The sequence below is a fragment of the Leptonychotes weddellii genome, chromosome X (genome assembly GCF_054177405.1).
Source record: "Leptonychotes weddellii isolate Sample4059 chromosome X, ASM5417740v2, whole genome shotgun sequence".
NCBI classification, from domain to species: domain Eukaryota; kingdom Metazoa; phylum Chordata; class Mammalia; order Carnivora; family Phocidae; genus Leptonychotes; species Leptonychotes weddellii.
In genome coordinates, this window is record NC_138385.1 from 7,377,086 (window position 1) to 7,391,036 (window position 13,951).

The window sequence follows — 13,951 nt, forward strand, 5'->3', positions numbered from 1 at the left end:
TTGTCTGGTTTTGGGATCAAGGTAATGGTGGCCTCATAAAACGAGTTTGGAAGTTTTCCATCCATTTCTATTTTTTGGGACAGTTTCAGAAGAATAGGTATTAATTCTTCTTGAAATGTTTGATAGAATTCCCCTGGGAAGCCATCTGGGCCTGGGCTCTTGTTTTTTGGGAGATTTTTTGATTACCACTTCAATTTCCTTAGTAGTTATAGGTCTGTTCAGGTTTTCTATTTCTTCCTGGTTCAGTTTTGGTAGTTGATACATCTCTAGGAATGCATCCATTTCTTCCAGATTGTCTAATTTGCTGACATATAGTTGCTCATAATATGTTCTTATAATTGTTTGTATTTCTTTGGTGTTGATTGTGATCTCTCCTCTTTCATTCATGATTTTCTTTATTTGGGTCATTTCTCTTTTCTTTTTGATAAGTCTGGCCAGGTGTTTATCAACCTTAATTCTTTCAAAGAACCATCTCCTAGTTTTGTTGATCTGTTCTACTGTTCTTTTTGTTTTCTATTTCATTGATTTCTACTCCGATCTTTATTATTTCTCTTCTCCTGCTGGGTTTAGGCTTTGTTTGCTGTTCTTTCTCCAGCTCCTTTAGGTGTAGGCTTAGGTTGTGTATTTGAGACCTTTCTTGTTTCTTGAGAAAGGCTTGTATTGCTATCTACTTTCCTCTTAAGACTGCCTTTGCTGCATCCCAAAGATTTTGAACAGTTGTGTTTTCATTTTCATTTGTTTCCATGATTTTTTTAAATTCTTCTTTAATTTCCTGGTTGACCCATTCATTCTTTAGTAGGATGCTCTTTAGCTTCCATGTATTTGAGTTCTTTCTGACTTTCCTCTTGTGATTGAGTTCTGGTTTCAAAGCATTGTGGTCCACAAATATGCAGGGAATGATCCCAAACTTTTGGTACCAGTTGAGACCCGATTTGTGACCTAGGTTGTGATCTATTCTGGAGAATGTTCCATGGGCACTAGAGAAGAATGTGTATTCTGTGGCTTTGGGATGGAATGTTCTGAATATATCTGTGAAGTCCACTTGGTCCAGTGTGTCATTTAAAGTCTTTATTTCCTTTTTGATCTTTTGCTTAGATGATCTGTCCATTTCAGTGAGGGGGGTGTTAAAGTCCCCCACTATTATTGTATTGTTATCTATTTGTTTCTTTGCTTTTTTTATTAATTGGCTTATATATATGACTGCTCCCATGTTAGGGGCATAGATATTTACAATTGTTAGATCTTCTTGTTGGATAGACCCTTTAAGTAGGATATAGCGTCCTTCCTCATCTCTTATTATCTTTGGTTTAAAATCTAATGTCTGATATAAGGATTGCCATTCCAGCATTCTTTTGGTGTCCAGTAGCATAGTAAATAATTTTCCACCCCCTCACTTTCAATCTGGAGGTTTCTTTGGGTCTAAAATGAGTCTCTTGCAGACAACATATCGATGGGTCTTGTTTTTTTATCTAATCTGATAGCCTGTGTCTTTTGATTGGGGCATTTAGCCCATTGACATTCAGGGTAACTATTGAAAGATATGAATTTAGTGCCATTGTATTGCTTATAAGGTGACTTTTACTGTATATTGTCTGTGTTCCTTTCTGGTCTATGTTACTTTGAGGCTCTCTCTTTGCTTAGAGGACCCCTTTCAATATTTCTTGTAGGGCTGTTTCGTGTTTGCAAATTCCTTTAGTTTTTGTTTGTCCTGGAAGCTTTTTATCTTTTTATCTCTCCTTCTATTTTCAATGACAGCCTAGCTGGATATAGTATTCTTGGCTGCATATTTTTCTCATTTAATGCTCTGAATATATCCTGTCTGAGAGGGTGACATCAAAGAAGAGGTTTGAATAAATAGAGAAAGAAGGATATGTAGACATCTGAGGTAAGGGCACTGTAAGCAAAGAGAACATCCTGCAAACACAAAAAGGTAGAAATGAACTTATGCTTAAGGAAGGGTAAAAAAGTCAATTGTGTTTGGAGCACAGTGAGTGAAGTGGTGACTAATATGAAATGAAATCTGGAATATGCATGACATCAGAATATGTAGTACCCCGTCTGCCATTTTAAGGATTTTGTATTTTAAATATTAATATAAAGACATTGTAGAGTGTTAAATGGGCATGAGACATAATGTGATATATATTTTTAAAGGGATTGTTTGGTTGCTGTGTAGTCCAAAGATGGGTAAAGTTGAAAGCAGGGTGATAAGCTGTCTCTGGACACCTTTTGGTAGTAGAGTTGACAGAATTTGATAACTGATTGGGCATGGGGCATGAAAAGTGCAAGGGAAGTCAAAGATAAATCCTGGGTTTTTGGCCAGAACAACTGGTAAAATGGAGTTGTTGTTGGAGGAGGAGCAGGTTTGAGTGAGAAAATCCTGAATTTGAATTTTGAGCATGTTTATGATGCTTATTAAGCATCCAAATGAAAATATTAACTAGATAGTTGGATATAGGGACACAGATTTGAATGCAATGGTACTAGCTGGAAATAAAAAGTTAAGAATCACCAGTGAAAGGATAGGATATAAAGTCATAGGACTGGGTAACCTCACCTGGGGAGGGGAAATAAATAGAGATGAGAAAATGTCCTGGGATGAGCCTTGGAACACTCCAACATTCAGAGATCCAGAAGAAATAAGAAGGAAAAAAAAAAGACTAAGGGAGTGGCATGAAGTAGGAGGAAACCAGATTTAATATCCTAGAAGCCAATGAAGAAAATATTTTAACAAGGAATTGATCAACTCTATCAAAAGTACTTAGACTGGCAATTGGATTTGGCAATTATGGAACTCATAGGTGAAATTGTCAAGATCATTTTAGAGTTAGTTTGGATTTTTGTCATGTTATATTTAAATGTGATGAGATTAGATATAATAGGTGGATATATTAGAGCTGCGCAGTTTTTGTCAGTTGCTTTAATAGGGTTAGGCAAGCCCCTATTGTATGCTCTAGAAGTTTTTAAAAACAGAGAAATGACTTCATTCATTCAATACATAATATTGGCATCTCCTAAGTGCCATATACTCTTCTGAGTGCTGAGGGAGGGGCAGGTGCAAATAAAACAAAATTCTTAATTCAAGGAGGTCATATTTTAATGGGTAGAGACAGTCAACACAATATATGGTATGTCAGACAGCAATATATGTTACAGAGAAAAATGAAATGAGAAAGGGGCATAGTGCATGCCAGGGGTACAGAAAAGGTTACAGTTTATTTTTTAAAAAATTTTCCAGCTTGATTGAGGTATAATGGTCAAATAAAATTGTAATATATTTAAAGTGTATAATGTGATGATTTGATATATGTATACATTGTGAAAGGATTTCCACAATAAAGTTAATTAACACATCTATCACCTCATATAGTTACCCTTTTTTTATTGGTTGGGAACACTTAAGAACTCCCTTAGCAAATTTCAATTATACCTTACAATATTATTGACTCTGGTCATAGGATGGGTCAAGGAAGTTTTTCTCTGATAAGGTGAAACCTGGAAGAGGTGAGGTATCTGGAGGAAGAATTTTCTGGTTGGAGAGAAGAGCAAATGCTAACATTCTGAGGAGGAAACACACCAGATTTGTTCTAGAGAAGGTAAGAAGACTGATGTGACTGAAGTATAGTGTGGAAGAAGTGAAGTAGTAGATGAGGTCAGAGAGTTTTGAAAAGAGGAGCAAAGGCAGGAGGTAGGGCAAATCATGTAGGACCTTTCAGAAAACTCTAAGACTTTGGCAAGTCAGGTCAGATGATGACCTCTGAGTGGGGCTTTTCCAGGGAACTGTGAGATGGAACAAATACTGACAGTGCTCAGAGGCTGGATCTCTTTGTGGAGCTCCAAATCCAGGTGACCCTCTCCAGTGGCTATAAGACATGCTGATTTTCACAGCTATTATGATTCCTAGGCTCTTGGTTTACATGACTACCACAGAGCTGCAGAGAAGAGGATTGGAGGAACCCAAGTTAAAGTTCTACAAACTCTGCACTTTTTACCACAGTTCAACAGATTTTTTGGGGGGGGGGTAAATCCTTAGATTGTTGCAAGTCTTTGGCTAATTCCCAGATTTCTGAAAAAGTTGATTTTGACAATTTTGCCAGTATGGTAGTTCCCCCCACCCTTATCCACGGGGGATACAATTCAAGGCCCCCAGTGGATGCCTGAAACTGGATAGTACTGAACCTTATGTAGACTGTGTTTTTCCTATACATACATATCTCTGATAGAGTTAAATTTATGGCACAGAAAGAGATGAACAACAACTAAAATAAAATGGAACAATTAGAGCAATATATTGTAATAAAAGTTATGAGAATGTGGTCTCTCTCTCTCAAAATATGTTATTGTATGTACTCATTCTTCTTGTGATGGTGTGAGATGATAAAATGCCTACATTAGAACACAAAGTGAGATGAATGCTGTAGGCATTGTGACATAATGTTAGGCTATTAACATCAGAGGATCATTTGCTTCCAGGCCATGGTTGACTGTGAGTAACTGAGACTGAGGAAAGCGAAATTGTGAATAAGGGGGGACTTCTGTATTTTCATTGCTTTTATGGAGAAGCAGATTATGGTGGTTCTCATTTGACCATTTGGGAGGTCTTCATTTGTTCTACTAGGTAGTTAGAGTGGAGTGTTTAAATTGCCAGCCATCTTTGTGGATTTGTGTATTTATCTTTTTACTTCTATCAGATTTTGCTTCATGTATTGACCTTTTTATCAATGTGAAATGACTTTCCTTATCCTTGATAATATTCCTTGTTCCAGTGCCTGTTTTCTCTGATATTTTTTTTTTTAAAGATTTTATTTATTTGACAGAGAGAGATACACAGCGAGAGAGGGAACACAAGCAGGGGGAGTGGGAGAGGGAGAAGCAGGCTTCCCGCAGAGCAGGGAGCCCGATGTGGGGCTCGATCCCAGGACTCTGGGATCATGACCTGAGCCGAAGGCAGATGCTTAATGACTGAGCCACCCAGGCGCCACCTGTTTTCTCTGATATTAATATAACTTCTACAACTTTATTTTGATTAGTATTTGTGTGGTATACATTTTTTCCATACTTTTTTTTTATTCTGTCTGTGTCTTTAGAGTGGTTTTCTTTATCCATTTATCTACAGATGGACACATGGGTTGCTTGTATATCTTGGGTATTGTAAATAAGGTTGCAATAAACAGAGGTGCATATATCCTTTTGAATTAGTGTTTTCATTTTCTTTGGGTAAATACCCAGTAGTGGAATCCTGGATCATATGATATTTCTATTTTTAAAAATTATTTTATTTTAATCCCAGTATAGTTAACATATAGTGTTATATTAGTTTCAGGTGTACAATATAGTGATTCAACAGCTCCATAGATTACTCAGTGCTCATCAAGATAAGTGTACTCTTTTTTAAATTTTTTTTATTTACTTGACAGAGAGAGAGACACAGTGAGAGAGGGAACCCAAGCAGGGGGAGTGAGAGAGGGAGAAGCAGGCCTCCCGTGGAGCAGGGAGCCTGATGCGGGGCTCGATCTCAGGACCCTGGGATCATGACACGAGCCGAAGGCAGACGCCTAATGACTGAGCCACCCAGGCACCCCAAGGTAAGTGTACTCTTAATCCCCTTCACCTATTTTACTCATCCCGCCACCCACTTTCCCTCTGATAATCATCTGTTTGCTCTCTATAGTTAAGAGTCTGTGTTTTGGTTTCTCTCTTTTTTCCCTTTGTTTTGTTTCTTAAATTCCACATATAAGTAAAATAACATGGTATTTGTCTTTCTCTGACTGGCTTAGTTCACTTAGCATTATACTCTCTAGATCCATTCATGTTGTTGCAAACGGATCAGATGATATTTCTACTTTTAATTTTTTGAGGAGCCTCTGTTCTGTCTTCCACAGCAGTTATACCAATTTGCATTCCTACTACCAGTACACAAGGGTTCCTTTTTCTCCACATACTCACCAACACTTAGTATTTCCTATCTTCTTGATTCTAGCCATTCTGACAAGTGTGAGATAATATCTCATTGTGGTTTTGATTTGCATTTCCCTGATGATGAGTGATGTTAAACATCTTTTCATGTGTTGTTGGCCATCTGCATGTCTTCTTTGGAGTGAATATTACTCAGCCATAAAAAAGAATGAGATCTTGCCATTTGAGACAACATGGATGGACCTAGAGGGTATTATGCTAGGTGAAATAGGTCAGACAAGGAGAGACAAATACCATATGATTTCACTTATATGCAGTATCTAAAACACAAAACAAATGAAGAAAAAAAACAGACTGGCAAAAAACAGACTCTTAAATACAGAGAACAAACTGATGGTTGCCAGAGGGGAGGTGGGTGGACAGATGGGTGAAATCGATAAAGGGCATTAAGAGGTACAAACTTCCAGTTATAAAGTAAATAAGTTATGGGGATGAAAAGTATAGCATGGAGAATATTGTCAATAATATTGTAATAATGTTGTTTGGTGACCAATGGTGACTATACTTATTGTGGTGAGCATTGAGTAATATATAGAATTGTTGAATGAATATGTTGTACATCTGAAACTAATATAAAATTGTATTTAATTATACTTAAATAAAAATTTTTTAAAAATAACTCATTTTAAAAAAATGAGTTTCTTGTATATAGCATATTTTTGGGTCTTGTTTTATTATCCAACATAAGATGAATTTTAATTTTAGTGTTTACATTTTTATTTTTTTTTAAAGATTTTATTTATTTGACAGAGAGAGACACAGTGAGAGAGGGAACACAAGCAGGAAGAGTGAGAGTCTCTCCCACCGAGCAAGGAGCCTGATGTAGGACTCAATCCCAGGACCCTGGGATCATGACCGGAACCAAAGGCAGACGCTTAACGACTGAGCCACCCAGGCGCCCTAGTGTTTACATTTAAACTTAGTGTAATTATTGATCGGTTTGGGTTTAAACCTACTATGTTGCTGTTTATTTTCTATTTGTCCCATTTGCTCATTGTTTCATTTTTCCTCTTGCCTTTTGTTCTCCTGGACAATTTTTTTTTAAAGATTTTATTTATTTATTTGACAGAGAGAAACACAGCGAGAGAAGGAACACAAGCAGGGGGAGTGGGAGAGGGAGAAGCAGGCTTCCCGAGGAGCAGGGAGCCCGATGCGGGGCTTGATCCCAGGACCATGGGACCATGACCAAACCGAAGGCAGATGCTTAACAACTGAGCCACCCAGGCCCCCATCTCCTGGACAATTTTTTATGATTCCATTTTCTCTCCACTCTTTGCTTGTTAGCTCCTCCAGTCCATTTTTTAAAGTTTATATTTTGATTGCCATAGAGTTACAACATAACATTTTTAACATATACTGTCTAGCTTTAAATAATAGTATGTTACATCAAGTATTCTGAAAGAACCTGACAATATTTCTATTTTCCACCTTCCTGGTTTTTTTGGGGTGCTATTTTATTTTTTTTAAAGATTTTATATATTTATTTGACAGAGAGAGACGCAGCGCGAGAGGGAACACAAGCAAGGGGAGTGGGAGAGGGAGAAGCAGGCTTCCCCCTGAGCAGGGAGCCTGATGTGGGGCTGGATCCCAGGACCCTGGGATCATGACCTGAGCTGAAGGCAGACACTTAACTGACTGAGCCACCCAGGCACCCCTTTTTGGTGCTATTTTTATCATAAACTTTATTTTTTTTAAATATTTTTCTTCAAGTTTTTATTTAAATTCCAGTTAACATACAGTGTAATATTAGTTTCAGGTGTAGAATTTAGTGATTCATCACTTACATACAACACCCAGTGCTCATCAAAACAAGTGCCCTCCATAATACCCATCACCTATTTAACCCATCCTGCATAAATTTTATTTTAAATCCCACAATATGTTATTATTATTTTTCCTTTAAATGGTCAATTATATTTTCATATGACTTCTTAAACATGAAGAAAAAAACTGTTTTTACCCCACACATTTAGTATTTTTAGGGCTCTTTCTTCTTTTGTATAGACACACATTTTTTTATCTGGTATCATTTTTCTTTACCTTGAAGAACTTGCTTTAACATTTCTTGTAATGAATACAATTGCTGAAAATCAGATCCTGAAAAAATAGACACTGAAGATGTCTTTATTTTGCCTTTATTTTTGAAACATACTTTGGTTAGATAAAGAATTCTAGGTTGACAGAGTTTTCTTTCCTTTCAGTATTTTAAAGATGTTGCTTTACTTTCTCCTGTCTTCATAATTTCTAATGAGAAGTGTGTTGTCATTCTTAACTGTTTCCCTTTTTATAATGAGTCATTTAACTCTGGCTGTTTTTAAAATTTCTCATTGCCTGGGTGGCTCAGCCGGTTGAATGTCCTCCTTTGGCTCAGGTTATGATCCCATCCCTGGTTCCTGCGATTGAACCCTGTGTCAGGCTCCCTGCTCAGCGGGGAGTCTGCTTCTCCCTCTCCCTCTGCTCCTCCCCCAGCTCATGCTCTCTCTCTCTCTCTCTGTCTCTCTCACTCACTCTCAAAGAAATAAAATCTTTAAAAAAATAAAAAATAAAAATGAATTCTCATTATCACTGGTTCTCAGTAATTTAATTATAATATACCTTGATGTGATTCTCTTTAGATTTATTTTCCTTGGAGTTCATATTTCTTAGATCTGTGAATTTATAGTTCTCAAATTTAGGAAATTTCTAGCCATTATTACAGCTTAATATTGTTTTACAGTTCAGTGATGCTCTTTTCATATTTATCATTCATTCTTTTTTCTCTATGTGCCTCAATTTGGATAAATTCTATTGCTATAGCTTTAATCCCACTGATATCTCCTTTTGCAAGTCTAACTTGCTAATAATTATATCCAGCGTATTTTTAATTTCACGTATTTTGTATCTCTACAAGTTTCATTGGGTACTTTTTTCCTCTCCTCGTATTTATGCTCCTTTTTAGCAACATCTTATTTCTGTCTACCATCTTGAGCATATGAAGCATATATACTAATATACACATATTAGTTATTTTGTTGTCTCTCTTTGCTAGTTCTACCATCTCTTTTGTTTTTGGATTTGTTTCTATTGGTTGATATTTTTTCTCCTCATTGTATTGGGTTATATTTTCCTACTCCTTTGCATCGTTGGGAAATTTTCTTTTTGGATACTAGAATTTGTTGTAATTTAAAAATAATTTGGTTTTATCCTGACTTGCACTTTAGTTACTTTGAATCAATTAGGTCAGTTCAAGGCTTGATTTTAACTTTGTTAGGTGTGGTTCATAGCAAGAGATAATATAGCCTCACTACTAAGGTGATAGCATTCTGAGAATTCAACCCTATGATCCATATATTGCAAAATCTTTTTCCTCCAATTTGTGGGAGCATGAACTGTTCCTCGATGTGTGTGGACTTTAGTAATTGCTCTGCCTAGTCCCTTCCTCTTGTTCCATTCAAGACCTCAGGTAATATCCTGTCATGCATGCATAGATCAGTACTCAGTCAAGGACCTGAGGTTCCCCTCTGCATATATCCAGAGCCCTTTCATTCTCTTTGTGCAGCTCCTTATTCTCCAGTAATATGTCCCACAAATTTTTACCTCTTTGGTCTTCCCAGGTTTCTATTTATAGCTTCTTGGCTCAGGATTACTGTAGGCTCTGATTGGGTTCTCCGTCCCCGAGATGTAGCCTACAAACAGCTACAAGGAAATAAGCTGGTAAAATAATAGTGCTTATCTGTTGTCCTTCTGTCAGGAATCACACTCCTGTTTGTTGTCCAATGCCTGAAAACCCTTGCTTCATATTTTTTCTGGTTTCCTCTTGCTTAAAGCAGGAGGGTCAATCCAATTCTTTTTACTTCATCTTGACTGACATTTGGGTTTTGAGATCTCTCTGGCTGCTGCTATGTGGAGTGTAGACTGAGGGGAAGAAAAGGTGCAACAGGGAGATCAATTAGGAAGCTATTATGCAAAAATCCAGGCTAGATAAGATGATGGCTTGGATATCGGTGACAGCAGTGTAGGTTGAGGGGAGTGGTCACAGTTTGGATATACTTTGAAGGTAGAGGCAATAGGATTTCCTTACAGAATAAGTGTGAGTTATAAGAAACAGAGAGGCATCAAGAAAGACTAAAATGTTAACATTTATTTTCTCATTTATTTCATGGCTATTAGTTTGCTTGGTTTTCTAGCTCTCTTAAACTTTGGTCACTTACTTTATTAAAATATTGTCCATTTGATTGAGATTTTGAAATGTATTAGCATAGAGTTATAAATATTCTTTACTTCTTCAAATCTCTGTGTAATTATACCCACTTTTTCATTTCTAAAATGTGGGGTTTTTTTCTTTCTCTTATATGTTAAACTGGATTGCCAAGGGTGTGACTGTTTTTTTTATTGAAGTATAATTGACATATAATAATCTATTAGTTTCATGTGTACAACACAGTGATTTGACATTTGTATACATTGTGAACTGAATCATTACAATAAGTCTAGTTACTCTCTGTCACCATACAAAGTTAATACAATATTACTGACTGCATTCTCTGTGCTGTACATGACATCCTCATGACTTACTTATTTTATAACTGGAAGTTTGTACCTCTTGATCCCCCAAAACATTTTATCTTTCTGAAGTCCACACATGTGGCTAGTGACTATGACTATTTTAACTCAAATCTGTCACACGGAAAAGTTATTAATTGCAATAGAATCAGGAGTCCAAAATATGATGTGGGAAACTTCATCATAGTTATATAGTCAGTAAAATTATGTCCTATCAATGTACAGATTCATTCTAGAAATGTTTTTGAGCTGACTCTATCCAGAATTTTGGAAGAAAAAGGCAACAAAAACAAAAATCTTATATGTGTATAGCACTTTGTAGTTTATACAATGAACATTCACATTATTTTCTTTATCTTAACTACAACATGAAAAAACCCTCATCATTGTTTTCCAAGGTAGAAACTACGACTCAGAATGGTAAATTCCTTTGCCTAATATCATATTTAGTAAATGCCAAAGCGAATGCTTTTTTCCCCCAATGATATTCTGCTTTTTGTATAAGGGAGTTATGTATATGCTGATGTGTGTATGTATGTGGGGGTGGGGTGGGGAAGTGTTTGTAGTTATTTACAGTTTTCTTGTGTTTTTGCCATTAAATTTGAATTGGGATTATGGTTTATAGAACTTCAGTAAGGACGAAAATAGAAAGTGTCTGATGCTGTATAACATAATTTTCATGTCATACCCTCCCAAAATTTCTACTCTGTTTTGTAGTATAATTGAAGTATAATTGACATATAATAATTTTTTATTTAAAAAACTTACCTATCATAAAATGCTTTTTGAATATTAAATTCCTAATTAGGTATAATGAAGCTATTTGTCATGAAGTTGGAGTAATTTAAAATAATTATTTAAACCTCCACTTTATATGTGTTTATTTCCCCATAGATCTGAATGGGGATATTTGTAAATGAAATGAAAAGAACACAAATTATTTTGAAGCATATTAGAGTAAAAAATGATTCTGGTGACAGAGAACAGTGTAAAATAAAAGGAGAAAAAGAAAAAACTGCTTGACTTTTATCAGCTCTCTCTATACAATTGTTCTTACTGAGTATTTGAAAAGAGTGATCTTGGCATAAGACTGGGTATCATACATCCACAGGTGTGGTAATGAATCAGAGCACTGGGTAATATATGGAATTGTTGAATCACTATACTGTATACCTGAAACTAATATAACAGTGTATGTTAACTACACTGGAATTAAAAAAAAAAAAGCTATAAAAAAAGATAAAAAGAATGGAAACATTTTGTAAACTATGACAGGTTATGTATATCTATTACTCATTAAATTATATTTTAAAAATTAAAAAAAAAATACCTTTTAAAATGACAACACTCTTGTATCCAAAGGCACAGCTTATATTCTTATTGTTGCAGTTCAGAATTTCCACATATGACTAATTCAATAACAATTTTAATTTATGAAAATAATGCTATATACCAGACAGATACTGCTCCCTCTTCAGCCATTTCATAGAGGATTTTTATGCTATCACAAGACATCAAACAATAAAATCATTGTGTTATATTTTGGAAAAGATACATAACATACTTGAATCTGTGAGTCAGAGAATACGGTTTGCAGAGAAAAAAGCATTTTACAAGGATTCTCATATATTTTCTTTGCCAGTCTAAGGCTGTTTCCACAAAGTAAGCACATGACCCTTATTTTATATTGTGCCATGTACGTCTGGCTTATGTTTAGTTACATGAAGAGAGCACAGTGACCTAAAATTCTTTGTATTGCACACAGAGACATCATTGAGGTTCTTTTAATTGAGAAGCTTTGCTTGCTTTATTTATAACTCTCCAGGACAGTAATCAAGACCCACTCACTTATACGTTCAGTAGCTGGGAGCCAGTATATTGTGCCGACCCTCAAGAGGAGGTTGATTTACATAGTGATGGCTATCATACCACATTAACTATTTTAACTGAGATGACTACTTTGCATCAGATCAAGCACAGAAAATAGTCAGTCAGCCTCACTAGCACCATGTCACAGCTGGAGGGATGATAGATAACAGTTTTCAGAAACATTTCATTAGGCTAATTTCTATTATAAACAGATTCCTGGAAACACACACACACACACTTCACTTTTTCTAAAAAATTACATTTACCTAGTCTTGCCTGTGCTTTTTGCCAATAATTCTACCGGCTGGCCTGTGGGAGATGTTTGCAAAAATGTTTGCATTTCCCTTCTGTCCCCTCCAAACCTTTGTTTCACCACAATAATGAAGAGAACAAATGTTCACATTTTCCAAAGGTTTACCATTTTCAAGAAAAACATAGAAGCTCAACTGAAATGAGTATTCATTTGCTGGGAGGGAGCCAAATACAAACAGATGTTTAGTTTTTATGTATTGAACTTTTTAGTTTCTGGGCTTGATGCTACTTAGAACACATTTTGTTTTTAGACATGAATTGATTCCTAACATCGAAATTCTACATCATGAAAGGGATGATTAACCAGCCATATTCTGGTTTACTCAGAAGGTAGCGCACTTCCTGATGTTTGAGATTTTAAGAACAAAATTGTGTGTCCTCCCAAGTGGCTATAGAAAGAGCAGCCTTGCCCGGGTGGCTCAGTTGGTTAAGTGACTGCCTTCGGCTCAGGTCATGATCCTGGAGTCCCGGGATCAAGTCCCGCATCGGGCTCCCTGCTTGGCAGGGAGTCTGCTTCTCCCTCTGACCCTCCTCCCTCTCATGCTCTCTGTCCCTCATTCTCTCTGTCTCAAATAAATAAATAAAATCTTTAAAAAAAAAAAAAAAAGAAAGAGCAGCCTTAAACAGGAGGTCTAGATCCTACTCGCCACTAACTCCTTTTGTGACTGTGAATAATCATCTTTTCTCTCTTAGTTTCCTGTGTTTCCTTAGTTTCCTTAGATACTATCTAAGATTATGTAAGTTTAAATAAAGCCTTAATATTAATGGGGAAAATATTGACAGTTTAAAGTTTGTTAGAAGTAAATTCTTTTTTTAAAATTTCTTTATTATTATGTTAATCACCATACATTACATCATTAATTTTTGATGTAGTGTTCCATGATTCATTGTTTGCATATAACACCCAGTGCTCCATGCAGTGCATGCCCTCTTTAACACCCATCACCAGGCTAACCCATCCCCCCACCCCTCTCCCCTCTAGAACCCTCAGTTTGTTTTTCAGAGTCCATAGTCTCTCATGGTTCGTCTCCCCCTGCAATTTTCCCCCCTTCATTCTTCCCCTCCTGCTATCTTCTTTTTTTTTTTAACATATAATGTATTATTTGTTTCAGAGGTACAGATTTGTGATTCAATAGTCTTACACAATTCACAGCGCTCACCATAGCACATACCCTCCCCAATGTCTATCACCCAGCCACCCCATCCCTCCCACCCCCCCCACTCCAGCAACCCTCAGTTTGTTTCCTGAGAT